This window comes from Anser anser, assembly GCF_964211835.1.
Source record: "Anser anser genome assembly, chromosome: 10".
NCBI classification, from domain to species: Eukaryota; Metazoa; Chordata; class Aves; order Anseriformes; family Anatidae; genus Anser; species Anser anser.
This window is the reverse complement of record NC_139730.1, coordinates 5,057,932-5,083,863: the sequence shown is the minus strand read 5'-3', so window position 1 is coordinate 5,083,863 and position 25,932 is coordinate 5,057,932. Positions and strand designations below refer to the sequence as shown.

General features: G+C 36.6%; 1 long non-coding RNA gene across 5 annotated transcripts in view; it reads left to right on the top strand.

Annotated features, from left to right (window-relative positions):
- LOC310904693 overlaps positions 1–25,932 on the top strand; it is a 545,090-nt gene that overhangs the window by 119,869 nt on the left and 399,289 nt on the right. For 4 of the 5 annotated variants that reach the window (XR_014588537.1, XR_014588538.1, XR_014588539.1 and 1 more), the window contains one exon: positions 14,434–14,560. This is a non-coding gene — a long non-coding RNA (uncharacterized lncRNA). Of the gene's footprint in view, positions 1–9,664; positions 9,736–14,433; positions 14,561–25,932 lie in introns of those variants that run through there. The other variant, XR_014588541.1, reaches the window with a different exon arrangement.

The following is a 25,932-nucleotide window of genomic DNA, read 5'->3' as shown; positions in this document are numbered from 1 at the left end:
AGAAATTCAGCATCTCCAAGCTAACTGTAAGCTCTTGGAAGCTCATAGTGCTACTGATCACATGAAGTCAGAGACTGCAAGGAGATGGGAACAGCTGATAAACATGTGGCATGTTCCCAGTAAGGCATTTTGTATCTCTGGGGTGTTTGTGTGTCCTCTTGTGACTTGGAATATTATGAGCCTTTCAAGCTGCTTTTAAATCATGTTTTAAATACGGGTTTGCTCATGGTTCCCCTCTGTAAACTTGTCTCTCTGAAGAAATTGTAAGGTGGACCAGTGGTAACATGACAGTGATCTGCTGCTAGCAAGGAGGTAAAACCTGCTTTTTTTCACAGGTATGCAGGCTGGAAATGTCCTTAGACAATAACCTCATCCTCTCCATGATTTCTTTTCCCTTCTCACTGAGAACAAATTTACCAGAAATACTTCAAGCTTGGTTTTACAGCATTTGCAGCTCTTTTCTCCCTCCAGTGTTGTTTTTCTTTGGGAGGTAGATGATATCCTTCTGTTGTTGGGTTTATTCCCTCTTGTGAAAAATAAATCTGTTTTCAGAAATGCTTCAAATACTTTCCTGCAAGCATTTCTGTCTTCTGTCTTATGCCCCGAAGGCACTCTGAGCTGAGCTGATTTAAGGATTTTTGAAGGAGGACACTGGAAATGTTGATACACAATATAACTCTAAGGCACCTTTGTAAGCATATGCTAGAAATGGATTATGGCTTTTATTCTTTACTCACACTTCATCTTTCCAAATGGCTGATTACAATTTTCATATGTTTATTTCAACATCACGTAGTAGGCAAGAAGAAGAAAAGTGGATCCTATTTCTGCTCCCAGCTTCTACTACTATGACATGATTGCGATCACACCATTAAGGTCCGTGTTTCAGAACTATGTAAGAGTTTGGGTTTTGTTGCCCAGGTTGACATGTCATCAGAGGGTTTGAGCATCAATAAATGCAACTGAAGCTGTGAGAGCCCAGGACTTCTGATATTCATCTCTACAGTAAAACAAAAGCCAAAATGACTGGAAATTTCTGGAAATGTTACTTGTATATTCTTGCTGTTCCCATTTGCCTTGCTAAGCAAGATCCCAAATGATTTTATTGACGCTAGTGAATTGGGCCTAAAAATTATTAGAAAAGTATTTAGGATGAGTCGGTACTTTGTCTTACTGCATTCTTGGATCCTAGGACTTACATATTTCTCAAATTTAAGTCTCATCTTTACTTTTATATGAACGTTGGCTCCTACTTATCAAAGCAATTCTTCAAAAAATCAGATAGTTGCATTTGGTATCTTCAGGTACTTAAATTCTATTTAAGCATAAGGCCAGGATTATAGATGTTGGCTGAGAACTTTAAATTCTGCTTTTTCATTATCCATTGCTAAATGAGGTAGCAATGTTTTCTGTAGATATTTATACAAAAACCTCTGGAATATTGTGGGATAAGCAACATAAGGACAACGTGTCTGTAGAAATGAGACCTCCAGAATTAATGGCAGTTACAAATGTTAAAAGTTGAAGTGAAATCATCTTGTGAGGATCACATTTGAAGTTGGTTCTTAAAGTTTCATCAAGGTGCTTATGATATATATGGTATATATGTTACCCTACCAGTATATCTAAAACCAGAGCTTTTTTTTTCTTTCTTGATTCAGAATCTTTACTATCTGTTACAGCTTAGCAACAATTAACACATCTTCCTTCTTTCTAAGGCAGTACTTATTCAAATAACACTGTTGACAGTTTCAAAGGCTGCAAATTCAAATTTTTTCTTCTTTAGAACATGAACTTTTCTGCCTTATTTTTATTAAATGGAAATACTACACAACTATTGCAAGGAGACTCGCACAGAAACTGGACCAGAAACATTAACCAGCTCAAATGAGAAATACAAACTAAAAAGCTGTCTGTCCATTTTGGAAACATGCAGATAATGTGTATGTCACTTGAAATTCACATGCATTTGGGATCTGCAAAGAAAAGTAATATACAGCAATGATATCTTTGATCATCGAAAGAACTCAGAAACATAGGAACTGTGTCGAGTGTGGTTATCATCAACCCATTTTCTATTCCCAGTGCACAAATCATTTCATGCATTCTACAACCCAAGCCACGATGCTGGGCTTCAAAAGCAATTTCAGCAGCAAAATAAGGTGCTTTTCTTCAATTTTCAAGCCATTTGTACGAGGTTAGTGTTGTTTACCCACCTGGTACACTGATATTTACATACCCCTTTAAAGAAAATTGGTAGGTATGATTTATGGAGTACTGTAAGAGCACAATTTTCCATGTAGTGCACCTAATCTGAAAGGGCACTTGCAAAGGTCACTCTGGCCATACAAATACCAAGTCTTCTCTTTGGAATAAGTTAGGATATTCATTTTTCTTGGAAAATGTCAGCAGTACCCTACTCCAGGGGTTAGTTTATGCAGATAAATGCATAAGCCTTTAATCTTAAGGCAAAAATACTCTACACAAATGTAAGAGAAGTCCATCTATCACTGTTAAGACCTGTAATTTGTTTTTATTTAAATCCCAAGCCAGGGCAGCCTGGGCAACAAAATTGTTAACATGGTAGCTCACATCTGAGCCAAGATTAAAGTATATAAACATACATCTGCTTTCAACCTGGGTGAACAATACACCATGTCTTCTGAAAGCCATAATCTGGATTTCGAGCATCTTCAATATCTGTTCTTGTTGTGCTACTGTGAAGTCTCAGAGTGCCTGACCCTAGCATGTTAAACTGTCCAATAAGTGCGCTGTGCATTTCCAGCATTTTATCTCTCAATGAAGAACAGTGACAAATGTTTTTATAGTAAACACACCATAACTAAAAAAAAAAAAAATCATTTTCCAACTTCACACAAAAAGGACATAAACCTATGAATTGCTTTAAATAATTCCAGTGCTATTTTTCATATAAAATATTGATTTATATATATTTTTAATGTGGGGAATGCTTTATGGGTTATTTTTTTTCCAGTTATAATGGCCCATCTTAATCATTACTGGAAGTTGTTATTGACAACAAGAAATGCTTCCATCTTGGTTGTTAATCATATCCATGTGGGAAGTTGTTTTTACAGTTAGTTTTTCATGCCTTGTTTTAAATCATGTTGCAGAATATTTTATAATGAGGAGTCTCAGCTTTATTTGAGCTCTCTCAATAGCCAGAAACAAAGAACGCGATCTTAATGAGGTCTAGGAGATTTTTAAATGGAAATCATGTTGAAGTGCTTTTAAAAAGTGATGTTTCAAACATCTAAACCAGGGAAAATAATAGATACATTTTTTAGAAAATGCTGGTCAGTAGTACTGAAATTTGTCAAGGTCTATAGTTTGCCATATATTTCATACTGCATAAGGATGATGGATATACTTGGTGGATCCAAGTCTATTGCTATTGTCCTCCCACTTATTTTTATGCCTATTTCAACAAGGAAAGGGCGATGGGATATATAGTGTTTCTGCATCCTTATTTCACATGAGACGTCTTAGAAGAGATCTGGACATCATGCAATTTATTAAAACTACAGCAAATATATGTGGTTCAAACAAGGTGAAGCAATGAATTAGAAAGCTCCTCAGGACTTGATGATACAGAAAAGGTTGTTTTGGAAGAATAAGCGACTCTCATGTGTAGCTGAATGTGCAAAATAGGACTTCTGAATGAAATTTTAATGCATATTTTTGTTAGCTATCTTGTTTTGTTTTGTTTTTATACATATATATTTTTATTTTTTCTCTATGTGCCTCTTACCAGTTATTTCTAAAGGCCGTTTTGTTTGCAAGGTAACATACAGGAACACCTCTGAAAGTAACATACCTGCAAGTCTAATCCTTTCAAGTCCTTGCTCACCTTGGATGATATCCTGGCCCCCTAGAGTCAAGGCAGCATACACCTGTGTATGAAAAGAGAGATACTAACACTGTTTGATGCTTCTTAAAATAGGAATTGACCAGATAATAGATTGAACCACAGTACTGGCCATGAATATGAATCTCTGTAAGATGATTTTAATTGCAGAGAACAAAAGGCAACCCCTTTTCTTTCTAGATTTGTGGATACTGTTGGGCTTATCTTTCCTTTGGTGCTTACTTTATCTGTACACTGTTTCATTTAGAAGCAATGCAGCCATGAAATGGAGATTAGCTGCAGTACCAGAAGCTCAATAGCTCTGTTAGCATATATTCAATAAGGTTAATTAATCTTGAAGTAGCTCAGTTGTTTCTACAGGGTACTGAACTATATAGTAATATCCCAAGGAAAAAAGAAAAAAAAAGGTCATATACATTCACAAAAGGTGTAGCAGAAGCAGGTAGAAACAATTTGGGGACAGAGGTGCAGGTAGCCTTGTTACCACAACAGATAGTAATTAGGAATGTGTGAACCTGTGTGAAAGCTGTGTGAAAAAAACCCCACTCTTGTACTCAGATATGAGTCAACCAAAGAGCTGAAGTGGGTGAAAATACTGGCTTACAACCATTGTTTCATTTAAAATGTTAAAAAAAAAAAAAAGAAAAAAGAAAAAAAGAAAAAAAACACCTACAGTAATGATCTTTTATAGGCTTTGAAAAAAGCAAATTTCTCAGGCTTTTTTTTTAGGTCGATCTGTTGTATTTTTCACCTCATTAAAACAAAATCTAATAGAGGGAAGTGAAGTCCTTCCACAGAAGAATGTAGTACTGGTCAAAATAAACAGTTTAATTTTCTTTTTACTAATACTTCTGAAACTGATTTTACTAATACATTCTGAAAATGCTTCTGTTACAGGATCCAAAAGTTTCAGTATGGATCATGTTGAAATCTTCCTCAACATCTCCATATTGCCATTAAAAAAGTAACACAAACCGGATGAGATTCCAAACAGGCGATTAGTTTGCCATTGAAGCATAACCAATGCCTTGACTAAAACAAGCAAACAAGCAGTCAAACATGTTAACATAATTTTCTATCATTTCTTTTTGATGTGGATTGGATGGAAAAAATCTGGGATGCAAGCCATGATGTAGATTTTCAAAATTGATTAGCATTTTTGGACAGTGGCAGCAATTTCTGTGGTGGTGTAATTTATTTTAAGCTAAAACTGATTAGTGTTTTTTTTTTTTTTTTGAAAAATGTGTACCAAAATTGCTATGCAAATCGATGTAAATGGAGCCATGAAATGATGGTAAAAACACAAACCATACCAATATGTAACCTCAATTTAGTGAAGGCTAGTCAATATTGCACTGTATGTAAGATGACTGTGAATAGTTTTCCTTGTTTTTAGATTAGCTATTTATAATTGTCAAACACTTCTTACAATGTGTAAAATGGTTAGCATGTTTGTGGAAGAAAGGTTGTTTTGTTCATTGTCATAACATTAATCATGGATAAATTCACTTTAATTCTAACGTGGATGTAACATATAATTCCATAGAAATTCCATTGTAGCCTAATGTTAATGTCCACTTACTTTAATGTTTCAGTGACTTTAAGAATTGTCATTGCAAATGTTCAGTCAAACCCATCTGACTACTAGTAGAAATGGATTGTATTTTTACAGCTCTTTGACTTCCCCTCTATTTCCAATACATAAAAACAATCCATACAGAAACTATGTTCCTTTGGTGTTATCAAGCACAAACAGAAAGTTAAGGAGTGAGTCATACCAGGGCAATTCTCAAAAGAATGGGATCCTTCAAAGGTCAGCTTTTCTTGCTCGTCAATTGTTGACATTTAAGCATTTATTTCAGACGTAGCTGATAATGTTTTCTGAGATAGTGTGGAAGAATTGCTGTGGTGGTATGCAATTATGAGCATAATGAAATGCAAAAATGCAAATAAGGTGGTACGTGCCAGTCCTTTGGAGTGCCTTTTGTCAGAATTGCAGGCACCATGAGACTTTGATAGATACCATGTCAGTACTCATTGCTAGAGCTGTGATATCTTTTAAAGAAGCATCTCCAACATGTTATCACTGGATGCTAATTAGAAGTAACCTTTGAAGATGAAAAATCCAGAGGTCATATTCTGTAAACTCTAAAAACAGCATCGAACTAATTGTGTCAATATCATTTTGCTGCAGAAGCCAGCATTACCCTTTTTTATGCTGCATTTATACATCAACACTGTAATACTCTGTTCAGTGATACTTGCCATCCCTTCTGCCCTACAGATTTTTTTCACATGGCTATATCTGAATCATTAAAGGCTCTGCATTTCTGGGTAAAACATGTAGATAGACTATTCTTGCGATTTTCTTTAAAAATTTAGAAACTTTGTGAGGTCTTCATAACTCAGGATAGTGTTAGATCAGAGAAAGAACAGTTGGATATGATAAGCCAAATACACTGAGGCTGAAAATCAGAAGAGCAAGTGTCAAAGTGGAGTAATGAAGCAATGGGGTAGAATGCCTCGATTGTGCTAAGATGAGATGTGAACTACTTGTAATTTTTTTTTCTCATGATGTAGATGCCTGCAATAACTGGGACATGAATTTGCTGAATTAGAAGGTGCTTTCTAGTTCTATGTCCTATGTTCCTAAAAAGTACTGTACTTTCATAGTTGTACACAATAACTGCTATACTGTTAAGATGGAAGTAAAAATATTTTATACTTTACACTAAAATGATATTGATCATGAAGCATGTGGGTCTGTTAGCAATGGTCTTCCAAAGCAGATGCTTTAAATTTAGCATTTGAATCATTTCATTAATTTTGGCACCCACAATTGCACACTGGAATGACTCCCTACAAAGGGAGGCATTTGAGTTCACTGCTGGTTTGGGGCCAGTATTTCAGCCCATCAAAGAATTAATCTCAAAATTCTTGATGGTTATTCCACTTTACAACATTGGTACAGATAATCTTTTGCTTCTTTGGTAGTTTAAGTGAGGATGACCTAGAAATAATAATTAAAAAGCTGTATCCATGGAGTTCTGCCAGTCAGAGAAGGAGAACTCAGGCATATGAAATGTTCACATTTTGTCTGACTTCACCTAGCTGGGTTCACTGTTACAAATTCAAAACACATTCAAATGTCAGACCCAGAGCAGAAATTCAGGTAGATGTGAAATAAAAATGTAAAACAAAAGGAGAAAGTACTTTAAAACAGTGGATTGACTTAATGAGTCCTTATACCAGTTAGCTCTTCTAATTCTCCTAGAATCAGGGATGAATCAGTTCCTGAAATGATTTCTTCAAAAACTGTTTCTGTTGCCAAGTGTTCCTGTGAAACTCAGAAGAAAATTCCAAAGGCAAAAATAGTTGTTCAACAGTCACTGAAAAAAGGGGCATGTTGAGCTTAATTGCATGGAATAGCTACAGCTGTCAATACTTTATTCTCTTTTGCAGCATGTAATGTATTCAGATTTAAAATTTTTGACAAGGAAACCTTTAAACGATTAGAATATTTTCTCTGTTTGTGGGTTGTTTTGCATACAACGTATATCAGCTTTGATGTTATTTCACTAGGGAGATAGTTGTCAGTCCCTGTGTATAGTTTATTCCATAACTTTTTATGTGGTTTTCTTTTATGATGCTCTCTCAGATATAAAGCTACTGTACTTTGGCTACCAACTTAATCAATCCTCATTATAATTATACTCAGCATATTATAAACTTTGTATCACACTCAGAATTACTTGCCCCTAGGGAATGATGTTAATAAGAATATGAAACAGATCTCAGGCAAAACTACTGTCTCTCATGTTTCTTGCAGATTTAATTTTTAGAGGGCTATCTTTGTCACTTATAAAATAGAAGATGCTACATTCTGAAAACTCCTTTCTCACTCTGTCTTTCATATTTGCCTGTGATAGATTCTAGTCATCAGCTCAGCCTCCCATGTGTTATGATAATGTAAGTGATAATAATTTTTACCATCACTGCAAGATTGTTTTGCCTCTGTCAGCAAAACTTGTCTATAATATAAAAGCTCTATTATACCAGGAATCACTACATGATTTAAAGCAATCAACATGTACCTGATCCTTTAGCCCTATTTTCAGCAGCATCTTGGTAAAGTTTAGCTTATAGGGTTGGTAAACTAAAAAGGTATAGGGTGAAATCCTCAGTGAATTCTATGGCAAAATCCATTCACTTACTTGTGTTTGCAAAGTTTATTTACAGTTGCCTAAATGAAAGTTCTAAAATTCAAGTATTTTTACTGCCTTACCTTGCAGTACCCCATTTCCCTATCAAATTATGACCATGGTAACCACTTTTAGTTAACATTTGGCCTGTGTAAGGATCACTGATCTGTGATATGGCCCAGAGAGGGACACTATGAACCAGGGCATCCTTGTCTTGGATCTGTGTCTCACCACGGTAGATTTCTAAATATACCAGTTTGGTTCTGTTACTGGGTGTAGAGACACAAAGTCCAGCCTGTGCCTCATTCTGCCAATTTTGTTTCTCATCCAGAAAAACATGAGCATCTGCCAGGACTGGGTTCATGAGGAGTGATTCAGTTTTGGAACTTACTGCATTTATTGGTGGCTTAATGACATTGCAGCAAGTATAATTAATGCTTAAGTTTAATTCAGGACATGAGGACTAGATGAATATTTCTAGCAAGAGACCCATGCTCTTAACAAAACTCTAAAAAACTATGAGCGTGCAATGCTTGTCTTTGGTCTAGTAGTCTCTCTGTACAGATTTCCTCACAGTTAAAAGAGGGCTGATTATGATTATTTTCCAGTGAAACAGACTCCACCCTGATTCTACATCTACTCCCCAGCTGATTTGACATTTTCAAGTGACATATAGTTTGAGGGAAAAGTCTGCAGAAGTTGCAAATCTTTGTCTTCTTCAGAAAGGGTGGGAACAGTATGATTCATTTTCCTTGATTATCACTGAAGCTTACAGGTGTTTTTCTCATACTACTGCTAGGACATGATAGATGCGAAATCTAGGGACAAAGTTGGTAGCCTACTCTTATCACAGAGTACCTTGTTTCCTGTAGTGCGTCCCTTTTCTTCTAGCTGTCTTAGCAACACAAAAAAAACACCATTAGGAAGGCATATTTTGACCCAGAGCATTCCCTCCTTGAGAGTATAAGGAGTTATCTTTCAGCCTGGGTTTCTTAAGAATTAGACTCTTGGTCCATACAGGGTAGGAGAACATCAACCTGAAATAAGTATGACCTATTTCTTCTGGGAGGAGTCAAATATACCGTTAGTTGATATATTTGCATTTAATGGGTGTTAAACCACTAAATTTATTTCTAAGAAGAAGGGGATGTGTGCTACCATGGCATTCACCTATGCTATAGTGGCACCCCAAAAATCAGTGCTCGTAATGAAAAGACAAACATCTCCAACTTACACTGCTGAGTCTGAGTCAGGTCAAGATAAACTTGGCATAGTTTCCTATCTGTTCAGACCAGGCTATTTTTCAAAGCTGTGTTTATAATTCCCATCACCTGAAAAAGTTCAGATCTACATTTTAATTGAGAAAGAGCCCAGCATCACACATACTCGTATAAATATTTAAAATCTTTTAAAGTCGTGTTATTTAACACAGCCAAAGTAACCCAGGCAAAAGAAAGGCCATTTAACAGACTACATTTCCCAGGATCCCACAGAGGTAGAGGCACAGGCTCCTAACTGTTCTCAGGTGTAAATGCTCAAGCGTGGGTGCACGACTAGAGTATTAAGGGTGTGTTAGAGGTGGTGGTGGGTTGTTGGGCCTGTGGTTCATATGCAGATGTGTGATTCCATTACTTCTGTGTGAAGGTACCTTTCTGAGAACAGCAATGTTTCTTTTTTCAATGTTTAATTGCTTCATTCAGTATCTATTTTCCTTTTAATTAATGCTTTTGCTATTACAACAGCCATAAACCCAGAAGCTTTTTAAGGTATCCCTTTTACACCTGCTGCTCTGTTTTTACTGTAAGCTTTGTGTATGTTCTGTGCTATATTAAGATCAAAAAAAAAAAAAAAAAGCCCTGCTGGCTCTCCTAGCATTGCTGGTGGTTGTAATGGAGTCGTGCACCTGTGTGCGCAGGTACTGGCAGTGACCTGTGTTTCTGGTGCCAGGTATTTCTACCCTATGGTCTAGGCAGTTAGCGAACACTGTAATTATAGTAAGCTGTTGCATCCCAGTAAGTATTAAGTGGTGTGCTAATTAATCTTGCATGCCACGTGGAGAGAGAGAGAGACACCCTTCTGTGCACTGTGAGCAGTGATACCTGGGGTGGTGGTGGCGGCTCCAGTGGGGGCAAGAGGAGAATGCTTAGCATCAGCTCTTTGAAGAGTTTACTTCCTTACTGGGTTCCCCTGCCTTGGTGTTAGGAGGAAATGAGAACATGTCTTAGTTCATCCAGCTCAGATGTGGCCTGACTGACCCAACTAGTGCTGCTGGCACTGCATGAATTTCTACCTCTGGATTCTCCAGTGTAAGCAGCCAATTTATAGTTCCTTATTCTGCTGATGGGGGAAGCAGTTCTTTGTGCCCTTTATGCCCCACTCATAAAAGTCTGGACTTAATTTGGCCCATGTGAATTAGGCCTGTAAAAACAAAAGGCAGGTGATGTTTGCAACACCAGGCTCACTGAATAAATCAGCTCTATTTTTTTTTTTAATATGTTAATGTTATACAGTGAGTCTGAAGTAAAATCCTCATTAATGAAGGAAAAATAAAGCGCCTCATGAACTGTATTCCACAGCCATACATGTGACGCTCCTCCACTTTATTAGCCTGCTGCCGTATCTCACCAGTGATCTCAGCGTGCTGAGCTGGGTTGCCCGTTTGTTCCCTGGGATGGGAGGGTAATTAGTTCTCCATGCTGGCTGTGTCCTGGGCCTCTCCTGAGCAGAAGCTGACAGCCATGTGTAGCATTGTGATGTGGAATACTGGTCATTAGGGACAGAGCTGAGATTACCTATCTTATTTCCTTTCTGACCTATGGTCAGAACTGAAGCACAGTCCCTGAGGTGAAGGGCTTTTGCTTTGTACCTAACACTTCCATGCTAACTAGTTCCCTCAGAGCTGGCACCTTAGGGAGACAGCAAATCCAAAATAAACATCCTAACTTACATGAGTAATGTGAATGAAATGGCCCTCTCTGTACAGAAATGCCCTTTGTCATTTATGGTTCGTGTTACCAGGGTGGCAATCAGAGAATTCAGTATGTGTATTTTCACATATTCTTGCCTTAGTGAGGGACAATTTAGGCGCGTGTCCGTATGCTTCACACTGGTTTCCTGGTGTAATTCCAAAGGAATTAAAAAATCACGTGCAGAAGTCAACAACTGCTTTTTTGTTGTAAAAAGACCATAACAGGGACTAATTCTTTCCCACTACTGGAAATCCCAGAGTGTTATTGAATTAGACAGGATTCTATGAGTGTAGGAAAAAGGTGTCATGAACTGGGATTCCCAGTGACAATATCACTGTGCCATCCTTATATTCACTGGCAGTCAAGAGCATTGACTCTGACCTCGAGAGGCCTTCTTCTGCAATGCAATGGTGGATATGAAGGCTGTATAAAGAGGGAGGCAACCAGTGAAGCAATGAGATGGCATCAGGGACCGGAGGGGAGTAGAATGAAAAGAAAAAGGACAGTACGTCAGGTTTCTGGAAAGAGGGCCCAGAGTAGCGCTGAGCCTGTCCAGAGTAGGTAAGATGGCTTCTCCGTAATGGTGCTCGCTCGACTTCCCGTGGAACTTCCTGGGCCTAAGGAAGTCTTACCTATATCACTGTAAGTGATATACATTATCAGTCAGACTTGCTTGATAATCTGAAAAAAAAATAGTATTTGAGATTTAAAGAACAAAATGTAAAGGAATCATTCCTTTTTTCTTGTTTGTTTGTTTTTTTTTTTTACTTTTTTTTTCCATTACCAAATTTACAGTAGTGTCATGTTCTGTGAGTATGGCAGACAGACATACATAAACAAACATGAGATCACTTCTTAAAACTGCTACAACTGTCATTAAAAACGTTTGTTTGCTTGAAATTTACATTCAGCAAATATTTATATAATACAAGATTTTTATCTCTGTCTCTATATAATTTATGTAATACAGTGTACTTGATTAGCCAACATTAGTTTAAATTCTTCATGGTATTCACTGATTTCATAGCAGCGACTGTTTTGTCACAATCCAGTATGTTATTTTACAGCTGGCTTCTACCACTGCTGGTAGGTAACTATGTGATATATAACTTGCAAGCAGCCCTGCTGTTTGTTACTGGCAATTAATTTCTCTGGTGCCTTTCTTCCATTCAGACCAGGCCTTTATGTTCTAAATCCAGCTATTCTAATACTCCCCACTTCTGCTGTGTAGAAAAGACTCAGACTGACAGATTATCGCAGGGCAGTTAAGCATGTAATTGCTCAAATGAGTTAAAATCCCTTCAAATATCTGTCTTTGTACCTCATCACACCACTTCATGGACTCAAATATTTGACAATTGATGAAGATAAACTAAAAGGATCTTCATTAGCTACCAACCACCGTGACAAGCTTCTTTCAGCTAAAGGCTGGTGAAGTTTGGGACTTATTATCTACTTAAAAACTGCAGGAAAGCAGAAAAATACTCCAGTGTATTTTAGACTAGAGAAAACTAGAAGCTTACATGGTTGTTGGGGTCAAACAAAACCACGGTTTGCTAATCTAGAGCTGTACTTGTCAAAAGTGTGCAGTAAAATACTCGGGGAAATTTACAGGATAAAAATATAAAGGAAATATCTGAAATTTCTGATAGCAGCAATAACAACAACAACAAAAAACCCCTCCCAGTTAATGGTAAATACAGTGTTCATATTCATTACAATGTGAGTGTGCATCAGAAATGCTATATTTTCACATTTCCTGCATAGAAAGGAATAGGTTTTGTGAGTGGTAAAAGATTTATGCCACCTGTACAAAGGTAGATATTTGGCCTAACATAAGGTGAAGTGGTATGAACAGATAAGACCATATTCATCAGAAAATGCTGACGTAGCTGCACTTCAGGTTTCGTAAACATATTTTAACACATAGATTGCATTTGTACCAGTTCAGTGTTTTGCATCATAGGAGTGCCAGTGTTTTGAACCAACTCTGCAGTGTTTTGCCACAGCTGCACAGAGGCATACAGCAGATATTTGTGTGTAGTAAACATTTTGTAAAGTTGTGTATTGTATAGAATTAGGCCAGTACAGCAAAGCACAATGACATGGACATAAATAACCAGAAAACAATAGAAAACAATAAGGATTTTTTTTTTTTGAGGCTGTTATATAATACAACAGTGTAAGGCACTTTCTATCGTGTGTGCTCTTAAGCCACAAATAGTAAATAGTATTTTCTGTTACAGGTATGAATTTTTGTCCTCAGAGTACTATTCCAACATGGAGAAATCTGGCATGTGCAGTCTCATAGAGCACTCATGGGCTACAAATAATAGTGGCATCCATTCATAGCCTGAACCAGGCAACGGAAGAGTCTTTATAAAACATGTTTGTTCTCATTTTTCTTGAAAATTGGTAGTTTAGAACAGGCAGGTGACACTTCACTGTGTCATACCTCAGAGGTGTTCCTGCCCCAGTATGGTTGCTCACAGGCTGTGCTCCCTCAGGAGTGCTGTGCTACAGCTTGGGGTCCTCCACGGGTCCCCTCCCCCCCCCATAGCCACAGCATTCCTCTGAAAGCACACCTCCAGCTATGTCCACAGGCATGGTTCCTTCCCTGTCTTGCCCTTGTTTTCTTCAAAATGCACCTCTTCCTCTGGGCCTTGCCTCATGGCCTCAGCTACACCCAGCTCCAGTGCTGGGGCTCGCTTTGTTCCCTGACAGAACAGGCTGCGGCCAACACAAGGCAGTTTGTGGTGGTGTTTAACACAGTGCCTGTGACCAAAACAGGAATTTTTATACCAAATAGGACTGCTAAACTCCATTAGATCAGAATTTCCAGTGTTGCTGTAGTGGGGGTATGTTACCAAAAACATCCAAGGGGAAAAAAAAGATCTCTAGTACTGTCACACACGTCTCGGTAAGGCCTCGCTTCATGTTTCGACCTTTCTCTATCAAGTCTATTTAGGGGGGGAAAGAAAAGTGTTGTGGGCTGGAAGGCTCTTCTACTGTACGTTAGGTAATGTTTAAAATGATTCATGTGGTAATAAGTTTTGGGACAGAGCACTGGCAACAGACCTCTGATTCTGTTAAAGTGGCGTAGCTTTGACAGGTTTTCTTGTGCTTCACCTCATGGCTGAAGAAAGTGAATCCCTTACCTGTAGCTGGAAATTTGACTTGTTGCATTTTTATCTACCACACGAAATTAAAATATACTACTTCATGTTTTCAAATGTGTTCCAAACAGTATGATACCATAAAAGCTCGTCCTCTCAGGCATTGGATATTGTTTCACCTTATTTGCTACGTTTAAAAATGAAAACAAACAGTAACAAACCAACCAACCAACCAAAATCTTTTTTATTTTTCCCAGGTCCTACCACATTCTGGGGATCTGAGTGACCAGGGTATAGCTCTCTACTCCTTTATTTTCCTTGCACTGAGATGAAGCTTGAAGTGTTCTGTGAAGGAAGAATCATACTTGATTCCCTCAGCTCATAGTAAGTTGAACTTTAAGCTTTCTATTGAAGTTAATCACACTTTCTCTCATGAGTGAAAATGTTTTTAACATGAAACAATACTCCGCTGAGGCTTGACAAACTATATTTTAATTGTAATTGATTTATACCGAAAGATAAAATGAGTTAATTAGGGCATGCTATCAGAATTAGTGGCAAGGGAAATACTTTATACAGCTGGCAGGTAGGGGGTAGGAGACGAGAGATTTTAAAAGGGAATAGGACATTGGCATTTTTTAACCTCACAGTGCTGAACTGGGTAATGAAAATATTGTACCTATGGCTTTTGCACAGCATGAGTGTGTGGATTTTCTGTAGTATGGAGTATAGATGGAGGTTGAAACCAGTCCAAAGAGATTTAATTGGATTTGTTGTAGTGGTACGCCTTTGTGTGATATGGATAGCTTTTTATTATTGTTATATCAATGAGATAAAAACGCTTCTTTAATCTCAGAGATTTCAGCTGGTATAAAGTTATGTTCTGGTTCTGTAAGGCTGTGAAGCTGAGCAAGTACTATGCAAGAGAAGTAAGCTTCAATAACAGTCTCTTAGTTATTGGTAATGTTTCTGGTCATATTGACAAGTTCCATTTCAAGCTGTTCTAAGCAGGTGTCATTTTATGCTGTTTGGCAGTGGTGTGCAGTGTGTCATCATTATGGCTGTAATTTGGTCATGGAAAGCTTAGCAAAAATCCAGTTATCATGGTGGAGGCATTACAAGGGGTTATCTCGTTGTCATCAAAAATGTCTTGTGCAGAGTTGTTATTGTGGAGAAATAAGTCATGGAATGTGTTAAAAATCAGATGTGTGTTTGGCTTATATATGCTCTTCGGGGGATATTTTGTGTGGGTAGGACTGTGTCAGCAATCTAAGGTAAACCCTTTTACCAATTTGAGTATAACAATAATTGCTGTTGTGTGGAGTGACATAGTATTTTACAAAATAATGCTTGTTTTTTATCTGAGAAATAAATTTTGTTCAAGTTTTTCTTTGTGGAATTATTTTCAAGGTGACCTGCAGTTTAACAATTACAGATACTTTCTCGGTGTAAGAACATTCAAACCTCAAGAATGATATTTAGGCTAAATTTAATTAAAACCCTTGAAGATTTGAGCTTGGCAAGGCTGCAGTTTTGGTTGTCACTTCCAATGTGATAGTATTTCTTTTGTGAGGAATCTCCAGGAGCTGCTGTGCTTTTAGATCCGTGTATGCAGACCATGTGTGACAGTCACAGAGGAAGCACTATTTCCCTCACAGAACTCTTAGAGATAATTTATACAACTTTTCCAGATGTAGTTGCATATTCTAGTTTAATATCACAAGGCCCAGATTTGATGTAGAAGACCTAGGGAAATTATACATATCACTTCAGGGACAATGAGATGGTCTAATTTACTCTCCTTATGGAACTCTGTCAGGAATGCTTCCATGCCAACATGATATGTTTCTCATTTTATCCTTGCATGATTTAGGTAACTCAGGTCCTGCTTTAATAGTATCTAAAAACAAAGTAATTACTTATGAAAGTTTGTAACAGTGTAGAGCTATATATTTCCATGCCATTTTCACATGTGTGAAGAAATTGCTGTTCTGAGGAAATGCTTAAGTACAAATGTTCATTTTACAAAAAATCTTGGCCATCTGCATGCTGCTGTGTCATTGTTTTTAGCTGTCCTTATATCCTGTGGTACTAGGCGTACAAGTTAATTTTGTAAATTTTTAGGAGAAATCTCTTTAAAAATTACAGACTTTCTGATAATAAAAAGGCAAATTCAAGAAAATACACTGGACAACAACAAATAATTAGAGGAAATATTTTGGCAAAATCTAGTGCATTTCACCTTTGTCCTTCTCATCCTTTTGTGGAGTTGTTTCCCCTGTTTCTGTCCTCCTCCTGTGTGACAGGTGAGGTCGGATGCAAGACAGTCAATAAAGTTTCTCATGTATATTTCAAAGAACAGCAGTCAATTAACCTTGAGAGAGTTGGACATTCTCTTGTCTATAACAATAGGCCAGTATGCTAAATGCAATCAGGCTCTGAGTATGTAGGGGGAGACAATAAGTCACTCACATTCAAATAAGTCATACCGAGGTCCCCTTCCCTCTTTTAAAAAATCCTTCAAAAATGCAGTATCTTTATGCTCCAATTTGACACTCCGGGGGAAATTCTGCTACAGTGTATTATTATTACTAGTTCAATAGAATCATAGTAAACTCATTTTTTATGCGCATGAAGAAAGACAGGGTCACTGATCTGAGAGCATCTAAACTAAACTTGGTCAAAGATGCAACAAGAGAAATTGTCAGAGGAATGAGGAAGCAGGTAGGATAATCATTGAAAACAGCTCATTAATGCTTCAAGTGGTATGGCCAAATTTTGGGTTCTCAGGCTTTTTGCCAGAGTAGGTCAAATAGCTTTATAATTCTAAATCTGCTAAAACCTGTGATACCTCTAATAGCTTTGGGAGAAGTGTCAATACTCCTTAATTTTCCCTCTGCGACTTGTCCATAACGAGCTCCAGAAACAGCTATATCATATAAGAAAGAGGAGTCAAGATAAGAATCTCAGTTTTTGATTTTTTTCCCCCAGATTGTTGCATTCCAAAAGATACCCAGCAACAACACCAAAAAAAGTCTGCTTCTCCTGCAGTGTTTTGATAACTAGAAAAGCCTGAGATTAAAAAACGATGTGATGGGAGAGACTGAGGTAGAACCCAGTTGACTTCAACTGATCAATTTGCAATGGTACCGATTCAAATACTTGAAGCTGAGCTTGCTGAAGTGAATTAGGGTCTTCCACCTAATTAGATGTTACTAGAATTTGGACAGCAATAAAAATTTTTGGAAATGTTTTTATTGGATTGGAAGCCATGTAATATTAGAATGGCATTTGCAGAACTTTGCTTTACCAATTGCATTTGGGTTTGTACTTTTTGTAGTCAGGGTATTTCAGAAGCCCCTCAGGAAATCTTTTTAAAACTATCTATACATTCCATACTCAACTCAGAATTGTATCTGTTGTTTTTTGTTATAACTGTAGCAATCACATTAATATATATATATTATAAAGTAACTAATTATGCTTTTAAAGGAAAAAGTTTATATTGCTAATTAGTATCACCTAGTTTTTCCATTAAATCAAAGATACATAGGAAAATTGGGGTAGGTTATGTTGTATTTTAGGAAATATTCTCTTCAGGTGAGAAGACTTGTATGTATGTGAAAGGCATTTTATATGCAGAAAGGATCACACAAAAGTAGCAGAATGGAAATTACTTTTTCATATCTGTTAGAAAGAAACCCCTGTAGACATTGATATCCTTGCAAGGACTCATCTTCACCTTCTATAAGGACTGCACTCATCTAGTTATTTTAAATTGGTTGCGGAACACAATTATACATAAAGAAACACAGCAAAGAGCTCTATCAAATGCACTAGAGCAGTAAATACTGTTTTCAATTAAACATTAATCTAAAGGATATTATTTCACTGTCCAAGACCTTTCCAGATTTTTTTTTTTAACAAACATGTTTTAATTACAGAATTTCATTTACTGGCTGTGAAAGTTTGTCCTTTTAATGAGGAAGGTAGTTTAAAATTGCTCACTATAGTTACTTGTAGAAGGCCTCATCCTGAATTTCATTAAACACACAAAAAGCCGTCTGAAGTGTTCTTTTTCAACAAAAACATTATCAGGCTTAAAGTTGGTATGCTACTAAAAAAAACAACATGTGGGTCAAAGTCTCATACTGTGCAAATCAGTACATCTCTGTTGATTTAAATGAAGTTATGTTAATTTACTTCAAATGGGACCCTGAACAACTGTTTTAATATCTAAATATGTAGTATAAGACTTTAAAATCATATGAACATGTATTCTTTTAGTGTTTGATTTCTTGTTTGAACAAAATATTGAATAGGCTTCTGTTTTCTTGCAAATGTTTGCCTCATAGTGTATCTGCAGTACTAATTACACTGTATTTTTTGGAGTTGATTAAACAGTTATCCAATAATGAGATCCAACTGTAAACTATTGCAGGAAAAAAAAAAAAAACAACACACAAACAGGTAATTAGAGCTCTGTTCTCACCTCAGTTCAGCAACACAAGCAAACACCCCTTTTCTACGGGTCACTTTGGGATAGCACTAAACAGACTGTTACTTGTATGTGCAGCTTACATGATATTGACACTGAGCTAAGTGGATTGCCATACAAACTAGCAGTTGATTTTTAATTTTCAAAATGCATAAGCACAGAGATATAGGATGGAAACAAACAACAAAATATGCATTAGGAAGTTGTTTTGTAGTTTCTTGATGGTCCAAAACATTTTAAATTCTTGGGATTGGCATTTATATGGCAGGTAATCCATATACACACTGACTTTGTCAATAGTAAAGGGTAATCAATAATCACTCAATTCAATCGTAATAGATAGCCTTGTGGGTCACTGCAGAAGTAAAAGGTAGTACAGATTCCCCCAAAGAAGCTTTTTGTTCTCTATTCTTACATCAGCCAGACAATTTCTCATTCATACGAAGCAGAGATATTTTTTCCTCGGATTGTTCAGGAACAAGGGCCGTTTAAATGATCCATTGTAGCAAGGATAAATTACCAGTTTGTGATCACTGGAAGAATCTTACCTATTCACAGACTTGCACATCAACATTCTTAGACCAAGAACCAACTCTCCAGACCCAACTAATTGCACTAGCCTGGTGCGTTCGAGGTTTGGGCATGGGGGAAGGTAACGTGGGAATGGCATTAGTTTACCAGCAAACCATTACTCATACATATCAATAAAATTGCTTGCTTCATTTCTAAAATGGAGATATGTTTGTCCTGGAAGCAGGTCCTCTTCTTGTTTACGTTCAAGAAATATGTTCAAGAAACTGTTTTAAGTAGTGCTGGGTTTTCCAAACGCCTCTGGAATAGGTATCTTAATTCCTTTAGAGTTTTGTATGCCTAAACCCATTGGAGCCCTCTGAAAATCCCACTTGTAGGACACAGCATCCGTGGTTAAACAGTTCAAGGCCACTTTATTCATTCGGAAGAAGTACCCTCTAGATTTATTTGATCTCTTCCTGAGGAGAAGTTCCCAGTGTTTTTGAAGGTATAACTGCTTGTTTAGGAGGCAGAAAGGTTCCCCGCTGGCCAGTGTGTTTTATTTACTACAGCATGTAACTGTTGTAAAGTAGCTATGTCTAAACCTACAGTTGATGGTTTGAGTTCAGGTAGCACCTTTACCATAATCCACTAACGTTCAGCCACTTTGGTTTTGTAATGATTTCTGTCTCGGCTTGTTTCATCATCCAGGATTATGACCTCAGGAACACTGCAGCTCCACATAAAAGATTACTAGGGTAAAATTAAAACATGTAAGAAACTTGTTAAATTTTGTCAGGGTTTATAATTTAAAACTGCTATGTTATTAGATATTGGAACAGCACAAAAGGTAACTCGTGCAAAGGTTTTAACCTCTGGCCCCTTCTATACCAATTAAAGTATAATGTATAATGAAATTTTAATCTCATATAATTAAACACAGTATTAATTTGGTAAAACTAGAAAGCCTTTTTAACCTGTATTAATCTTCCTTTTTGAACAAAATAAGTGTGTTTCTTGCAAGTTGCATTGTTTCTTTTTAATTAAAGGAATGAATCAAATTTCTTTGTTTATACAAGTTCATGAAATATTTTTCACTACCTCTTTTTTTTCTTAGGTTAAATATCAAAAGCAAATTGTTTAGTTTTTATTTTTTTTCCTTTATAAAAAACATTGTTGAACATCATCGTTTCCTCAGGGTAGGATAATATACTTCACAGATTTAATTAATCAAGAAGATATTTATACTGTAAAATGTCTAATACTAACATTAAATCCTTTCCTTCTTTGCCACACTATTGCTGCTTACAAGGTATTAAGGTCTTCATGTCTTAATGAGGCTTATTTATCTTTTTAAACAAAATTCTTGTATCTCATATATGTATATATACACACACATGCATACATGTTTCTTGTAAATATTCTAATTTTACAAGACTTAGTGGCAAGATTTCCGATGACCAATACCAGAATATGCACTTACAGGACGGAAACAGTATTGTAACATGAGGTTGCTGGTAAAATGTCTGAGAAGGGTATAAAGAAATGTCTGTAGTCTAATAATTGCTTTCTTTAAAAGTTTTTTAAAAAAAAAAGTGCAGCTGGAAAAAAAATCTAGGGATCCTGATAAAATTGCACATGGTATCTAATATTCAAAATGTATTAAAAGCTCAAGCATAAGCAGTTTGAGTATAATGGATAATTTGGACTCATTACCGATGACATCTTAGTGTATCATCTTGTGGCCTTGGAAGCATAAGCTTTAGAGCAAACGAAGCAGAGTTCTGTTTTGAACAGGTACATGCACTTGAGTGACAGTGCTGAGTCAGTAGGACAGGGTGTGGGTGGAGGGACTGTAGAGTACCTCAAGGCACCTACAGCAAACTACTGCCCTAGGTTTTGTTTGCCAGTACCTCCCTGAGATTGTGATAATAAAGAAAACGGTGACATTTTTGTATCTGTTGCATTCTCTCTCTCCTTTGCACACCCTTTTCCCAAGATAGATGGCTGTATTAATGGCAGAGCCATAAGATACGCAGTTCCAGATATTTCTCTGAGACTAGGCCAGACTTCATCTGATGGTAGCTTATATAGTCCACCACTATTATACCTTTTGTGTAACTTGCCTCTAAAACCTTTCAAAATATTATATATCTTCAGAAAATCTGAATAGTATGAAGAGGCTGTCTACTACATGCCCAAGGCTGTTCCTACAGATATTTACCCAAGTTTCAGAATAGGCATCATGCTTGATGAGAAGCATGACACTAGTAATGTTCTTGCCTTTCCATTTAAAACAAGACAAAACATCAGAAAATTTAGCTACCAAAATAAATAAATAAATAAATAAATAAATTGGATTTATAGATACATTCACTAAATCTTCAAAAAAATTATGATGGATAGCAGGCAACTAAGATAAATTAGCATCCTGTCAGCCCTGAATAACAGCTTTCATCCAGGTCTGTATTACTCTCCACTCTGTGTCTGGTACAGTTGGGTAAGCTGTTTGGAGATACCAAGGCATTTCTTTTATGTGCGTAACTCACAGCATTCTCTGATGTTTTCATGCACAGACAACAGTTACTAAATCTTGTCATAGGAGTTTACGTCTAAAAGTACCGAAAGTTCTAGTTCCTGGTGAAATAGAAGGTTTGAGATTTGTGGTGAGGTTGCCTATTTCAGAACTGGATTTATTAGTATAGAACACCAGATGGAGAAGATGGTAAAATATCTGTGACTGCAAGTTATGAAGGAGTGGTGGAGCAGTTATGAATGGATGGAACTTCAGTACACAGAAAACAAATAGAACTAATATCTTTTTTCAGGTGAATAATCAAGACATTCATGCTTTTTGTATATATGTCTTGTTTCAAAATTTTTCAAAGGTCTTTGGCAGAGCTCTTTAATTTTTTTGGTCAGTTCTAAACTCGCTGGTATACAAAAGTAACTGGAGAATTGTCTCCTGTGGGATGACAATTGAATGAATCCAAGGGATAAATTTGGCATTGGTCCTCGTGTGTAAAGTGAATAGCACTCTTCATTCATCTGACAACCTATGGACCTAACCATACTATCACAGGTGTCAGTAAAATAATGATTAGGCACAGAAGACTGTGTATTTCATTCAGCCTGTAAGTAGCACAAAGCTCCTAACTCTCCTGTCAGCATGTTGCCTTGTATGGCCTCGCCCCACTTAGAATCTGTTGTTTCCTCTAAGAGGTTCTTAGATGGCAGAATAACTGCATGTAATTAAGAAAAAAAAAAGTAGGATTTACAAAATAAGTCTTGTTAGTGAGACTCTCTAACCTGGCATAAGCTTATTTAAAGTGAGCAGTGGTAGTAGAAAACATGTAAGCTAAAAGAATGGAAAACAAAACAGGACAATGGAAGGAAGAGGGAATTCAATAATATTAAAATAAAAAGACTCTGCACTGGGCAAGTTTTCCCCAGATTGCCTGCCTTTAATATTAAATTACTGTTTTCTGGCAGGATCATCTGCAAAACTCTGATTTTGTTTCTTCTTCTGTTCATAGTCTGATAATTGAGGCTGAATTCCCTTGTCTTTAATATGCCATATATTCTCCACCTGGCAAAGGACTCAGACAGATACAGATAAATACCCTGTAGACATACAGACAGAGAAACTGCTGTAATTGCTTTCATAATGACTCTCAGACATCAAAGGAAGGCAAATAATGGTATTTAACACTGTTTCCATTCTTTAGCTGAAATGTAATTTTATAGAGTTATTGTCAGGCAGTACAGTGAATGTACAAGTGCAACTGTCATAGTCTACTCATATTAATTAGTTGCCCACAAGAGGTCCAGGATAGTAATGGCAAAGTTCTCCTTATTTCAGATGGTCTGATATTCAGACAGAACCGTAAGTACAATAGCTTGATTAACATAGTTGCTTAGATCAGGTTTTCCCTAGGAGTATGTCAATTGGCATTTTGAAGAATCAATTAATTAGCACTCCAAATAATCCATTCTTGGGTTAATGAAAGTATTTTGTACAGCTGCAAAAACTTACATGAAATAAAATCCAAGCCTTTCCAAAGTGCTAAGGTGGAAGACATGTAATTTGGAGAATCCTGTGCACTCCATGGACAATTTCATAATAAAAAGTTACTACAAGAAATTCAGTTGAACAGAGCTTATCCAACAGTTGAACTTGTTTTAATTTGTTTATCTTCCAGAGGAGAAGGGTATTCCGGGGCATATAACAGTGGAATAGAAATTAGAACTTTACTATGCAATAATATGATTAAAATACAAGGTTAATTAGGGTAACAAAATATCAACATTTTGCCTAGTATTACTTACCACTTACGGAAGTTAGATCTCTTGGAGATAATTTAGTTGATTTAGACTCCGCAAAGCTTTACTCATATAAATAGTTAGTCTAAACCCATGTGATTACTTACACTGAGGTCACTAAATTTTTGTTGGTAGCCCAGAAGGCTTTCAAAATTAATGGAAGTGTTTACCCGAGGAAAGTTCTTCATGGAAGGGGATTTTCAGAAATAGGCTTTTGCTTTCAAGTCCCCTGGCACAGAGAAACTTAGGATTTGAATCCTGTACAGATAGAAATTGAAAATTGGAGGGAAGATTTTTTTTTAAATGAAATTACAAAAACAAAAAATACTGTAGAAATAAAGCATTTTTAGAAAGACACTTGATTTTCATTGCGGCATGTTATGCAGTGTTTTAAATTTTACACGTTATCTGTCACATGCTTCTCTTTTTGAAGTTAATTTATCACTTTTAATCTTTTTGTTCTTATTCGTGATGTGCCAAGGTAGAGTGCTAACATGAAAATGCAAACTAATTTTCTATCAGGCTGGCTGTATGAAAATCCAGACTTAAACCACCCGAGGCATCATGCTTTCTGAAAATCAAGGTATATTGCCACACCAAAAAGCTAGCTAATCTTAATAAGCCACTAAATATTATTCCATAAAATATTGAAGCATAAATACTAGAACATGCCTACACTATTTATGCTAATTCTAGAAATGATCTTGTTTTCCTCATTGTCCCTAGTTCTTGATCTCTTGCTTTTTTAGACAATTTTTTGACTTGTTTACCTTTTCCATCTTCCTGTCTTGTCTTCTGTCTGGTGGGAGCCAACAGAATACTTCTTTCTCATACAGAAAAGCCTTTCAGAAAGAAACTTTCTGTTTCTACAGAAAGAAACCTTTCATCTATTCAAGAGCAAAAATATTGAGAGAATTAAGTTATTCCTGTACTTGAAGACAAGGCTGTTAGGATCAGCTTTAGTCCTTTTATTTTTCAAGGCCATATACTGTTTTTTCTCCTACTAGCAGAATAAGGAATGACTCTACTGAAAGATCTGGAGCTATGCTGATGTGAAACTGGGCACAGATTCACATCAGAGTAATTATCTACTTGCATTTGGGAACTCCAGTTATACTTTGAGCTGAGCATGGTCAGACTGTTGTGTTCTGTAAATGCCTGGGTCTGCCAGTTTTGCTCATTAAAAGGGAATTTAATTTAAGCTCCTGAATAAGATTTGGAAGTAAATAAAATACCTCAACAACATGTCATCACGTGACTTCACTAGTTATGAATAAAAACTTCAAATCTCAAAGCCAAGAGTTTTTCCAGGTTGCTGAGAGTTGTTTCTCTAAACCCATGGAATCAATGTTACTGATTGTAACAATGTTACGGTCACACTATGGTTACTGCATTAGTTTAGAAGACGTTGGTACAGAATATGGTGCCTAGGTTGTTGTGGTGTGAACGCTGTGGTGAGGCGTACAATCAGAAGAGCTGGGTGTTTGATAGCTCTTGTAGCTTCCAGAATTAGGTGAATCTCATTAGAAGTTAATGATTACTGCAAGGGGGGAAAAAAACAAGTAAAGTTGAAATTTCAGTGGACTCATTCCCCCTCTGCCAATGGAGGATCTATCTGTCTTCTGGTTTTAACAGATTTGTAGCTCAAATAGCTGCTGCAAACTTAGGTTGGATTTTACTATTTGCTAAACAGTGTTTTATGGTGAGTTGTTCAGTTAAACTAGCTCATTTAAGCACATTCAGTGAGAATGTCATTTGGTATCATTGAGTTATTTCAAAAAGCTGAAATACCGCTAGATAAAGCTCTATCTATATTCTAAACAAAACTTACAAGGTTGCGGTGATCTGAAATAGATAAAAAGGAGGGTGGCATTGTGATAAAGGTGATAGAATGGGCCTCAGTGGAGCTGGATTCATTTCTGACCTGCAAGAGTTCTTCTGCATGTGTCACCATGACTCAGCTTACCATCTTTAAAATAAAAATAATGCTTTTTGAAGTCGTCACTTAAAGTATGTTATTTTCTACACGGACAATTTCTCTTGAAAGCGTACATGTGAATCTGGTGATTTAGATGTGTGTATAAAAAAAAAAAAAAACAGGATTTTTGGAGCTTCAATTGTACTGAGAGAAAGATCACTGGTATTCCGTAAATCATTTAGCTGTACACTAAATAAAACTAAAGATAATGTAATTTCATTTACACATTCACCCCTCTTTCCATGGAGGGAATGTGAGGCTAAACAGTGTTGTACAGGTAATTCAAAGTGGACTTGTTTTAGTGGTTTTAATTCTAAGTAAAGTTTAAATAGACCCATGTTGGAAATGCAGCTTATTTTCCAGCTTTCCAGAAAAGCTGTTATGTTAGTAATGTTCTAAATCTTCCTTGTACTGGAGCCAGTGCTTCAGAAACTGGTTAAGGTCTAT